This window comes from Cibotium barometz, chromosome 55 (genome assembly GCF_041138505.1).
Source record: "Cibotium barometz isolate CiBa-2024 chromosome 55, ASM4113850v1, whole genome shotgun sequence".
NCBI classification, from domain to species: Eukaryota; Viridiplantae; Streptophyta; class Polypodiopsida; order Cyatheales; family Cibotiaceae; genus Cibotium; species Cibotium barometz.
This window is the reverse complement of record NC_141100.1, coordinates 24,065,281-24,068,912: the sequence shown is the minus strand read 5'-3', so window position 1 is coordinate 24,068,912 and position 3,632 is coordinate 24,065,281. Positions and strand designations below refer to the sequence as shown.

The 3,632-nt window shown below is 46.7% G+C and overlaps 1 pseudogene; it reads right to left on the bottom strand.

Annotated features, from left to right (window-relative positions):
• Positions 1 to 1,785: 1,785 nt before the first annotated feature.
• Positions 1,786 to 3,366, bottom strand: LOC147607536 (phospholipase A1-Igamma1, chloroplastic pseudogene; annotated as a pseudogene).
• Between the last annotated feature and the right edge of the window lie 266 nt (positions 3,367 to 3,632).

Below are 3,632 nucleotides of genomic sequence, written 5' to 3'. Positions count from 1 at the left end.
TTGTGCGATCATTTCCTTCCATTACATAAAATATATTATTTGAAAGGAAATGTAATTCTTCAGTCATTTCCACCTCCCTCTGAAACTCTTTTTCATTTACATCTTCTACCCCCACCACCAAAGATTCTTTATTTTCTTATGCAATGACACTACAAAAGTGCCCTTCTCTCATACATATACTTTTGATTGAAGTATTATTTTCAGTGAGGTGACATCTGGACTTAACCCCCTAACCTTTGAATCAACCTACACAAGGGTATCCGTAGACAATCACAAGAGTGTAGGATCCTAGATAAGGGCATCCTTGGACAATCATAAGAGTGTAGTATCCTACATCTAGAAATCATATCCTAGCCTTTTTATTTTGCAATTCATCCCCACTACCTTGGGAATCCAATGTTTATGTCACTTCACATGAATGACACCCTCTCTGCCATAATAGTATCCTTGGACAATCATAAGTATGTAGGATCCTACATATAGATATCACATCCCACCCTTATAATTTTGCAATTCATCCCCACTACCTTGTCAAGTTAGTGTTTATGTCTCTTCACATGAATGGTACCCTCTCCCTCATAACCACATTGTTCCTCATGATATCACCTTGAAGTTTTATAGTCCCACATATGAATTTTCTCCTTGCTCCATTCCCTCACCTCCATCTCTCAATAGAGTAAACACTAGTTCATAGGGCTCTTTTATGAGCCCCTCTCTTTGATGTCTACTTTCCTATACCCATCCCTTTACCTCTTCCACCCCCAAAAGCGTCTTGCACTTCCTCCGTACACTTGGCTTACAATATATTATTTTGCAAATCTTTAAATAATTCAGGAATCTATTCAAATAAAGTGAGGAAAATAAAAAACAATATAAATACATTATGAAATATGATTTTTAAATGTGAGCAAGATTCACACCCATCAAGTACGATCTCGAAAAACACCTTCCTCTTAAAATCAAATATGCCTTCAAAGAACATAATAAAATTAGTACTTGTGCTTGGAATTACAAGCACGCTTATTGATTCATGCTTGTTGATTTGGGCTCTAAATTGCAACACCACGTACTACAAAAGAACACAATGTAACAACACCTAAAACCCTCCCATCAGGCTTGATAGAAGAGCTTGACCACATGAGTCTACCCAAAGACACCCCCTTGCCCTAAGCAAGGTATGACACATAATGATGGAGCCTTTTAAAGATTCAAGTATCATTACAAAGATGGAACACATATGAAACACTTGCATACTCACACAATTCTATTGAGATTTTTTTTTTTTGTATTTCTATCCTCTCTTACTTTAAGGATTCTATTTTGTTCCTCTCTTTCTTTGGAAAGGGGTTAACCAAACCTTTTGTATAACTTTTATTCAGACAGGACATAATATATATTTGTTCTTGTCCAAAAAAAGGAGAAGAAGAGAGTAATATGGAGAAAGAAACCAAGGTATAATTTCTCCCTGTAGGGTATATATTTGTCTCAAAGTGAAAATATGTCAAAAACAAGAAAAACCCAACTTTAGAAGCTTTTTAGTGTTGTAATCACGAATTCAAGAATGCCCATGGTGGATGAAAGAACTTGAACTTTTACATGTTGCTTCTAAATGGTAATATTAGATTAAAAGTTATACAATACAACAAAATCCTCAGAACTGTGTTTTGAGTAAAATGCTGCACTGTGTCAAAGTAATATGAGATATAACCTAACTACAAGGAAATGACAGTCAAGCTTGGGTTACTAGAATTTGTGTGGGCTACTAGTTGTGTGCACGCAAAGGCATTAAGCAGCGGCGTACCTAGGCGGGTTGCCTTCCTCCTCCTTGGGGCTCTGGGCAGTGTCCTCGTTGGGGCTCTCAGGCACTGCCCACAGGCCCTTAGCGTTCTTGCGCAGGCCCTTGTTCTTATCCTGCCACCAGAAGGAAGGAATGCCATAGCCGTCAACGAGGACCGAGGTGTGCTTGTTGATGAGTGCCAGGTCCCTGCCATGGGGGACGAAACCTGCTTCTTTGCCAGCCCCTGGGTAGCCGTCTACCATGTGCAGGTAGACCTCGAGATTGTGAAGGAAGTGCAGGTTCCTGGTAGGCTTGAGAAAGGGCGAGCGGTTGTTATCCAGTAGGAGTTCTGTGCCGACGTGGAAATAGGTCCACCGCATGGCGTCGAGAATCGGCCTAACTAGGCGTGGTATGTTTTCGTTGCCGAGGATGCCAGGAACTTTGGGCACGATATCGTTGTCATTAACCACGCGCAGCATCTTGATACCCAGCGCCTGAAAGTGGTCCTTGAAGGCGCGGTTCCCGACGCGAGGGCAGCCAAAGGTAAAGGCAGTGATAGGCGCAGCCACCATATTCTCGCCAACGTCTTCGGCTTGTGTAGCAGATACGCCAGTGTTGGGAGCGGTTTGGCTACTGTGCTGTGCGCGCATGCAATAGAGGTTTTCGCCCGAAAGGGCCAGGTCGTAGGCGCTGACGGTGGCGAGTGCTCCCCCGAGGCTGTGGCCAGTCACCGTGATACTGAGCTCCACCGCATCATCCTTGTAGAGATCTAGCAGCCTTCGGATCTCTCGCCTTAGCTGCTCTCTGGCGCTAAAGCGGTTCAAACGGGAACCCTCCAGGGTGGAGGTGTAGAGGCTGAGGAAGCCGCGCTCCGCTTTCACGCCGGTGTGAATGTCCAAGTCTATTTTTTCTTCCTCCACTTCCTCTTGCAGGGCATGGCGATGAAGCCACTCAGCGGTGTGGTGGCCATGGTGCTCATGCAGATGAGTGCGGCGGGCGCCGGCTGCAGCTATGTCATCCTTGTGGGCGTTGTCGTCCCGCAGCCGTGGCGCCACGGCCACCAGCACGTCGCGGAAGTCCTCCGCCCACTCCGTGGAAGTGACCGTCCCCCGCCAGCACACCACAATGTCTCGCCGTCCCAGCCTGGCAACTTCCTCGGCTGAGGTGCAGACAGCGACGTAGCCCATCCAGTTGCACTGCCTTTCCTCTGATCCGTCGGGGAAGAACATCACCCCTGGGAAGGAGAACTCTGACGTCGCGTACAGGTACTTGGTGACTTGGTAGCCGCAGTCCGCCATGTCCAGCTCCTGGAAAAGCTTGGCCCGCCTGAACTTGCACCGGCCGTAGTGTGTGGACTCGGGATCGGAATCGAAGCTGTCGTAGCACACCTGCGTGAGCTCTCCATACCGTATGATCTCCTCTCTCAAGGCGTCGTCCATAACCGGGTCGAGCAAGCCTTGCCAGTCACGGGCTCCTTGGATTTCTCTCCATTTGTGAGCAATCTTGGGCCGTCGAGAACGTGTCGTGGTAACGTCGTGGCCTGACTCTGATTGAAGGAGGAGTAATTGGCGCAAGGAGCTGGGAGCCATTTTGCAGGTGATTTTGCTTCGCAGGTGTAAGAGAGGGGGACAGAAAGAGAGTTAAAGGTAAGGGACCGGCGCAATTACTAGTTAAAGAACGAAACTTGGGAGATGATAGGGCCCTGAGAGAGAGCGACTTTGGCAATCAGTAGTTTACTAGACTTGGGGGAACTAGTAGTTATGAAGACGAGGGTTGAATCTTAATTGCAGCGTTTGATGCGGGTGCTCCGTTCGGCATATTTATAGAGCCACACGAGGGTGGTGTCACAACATGC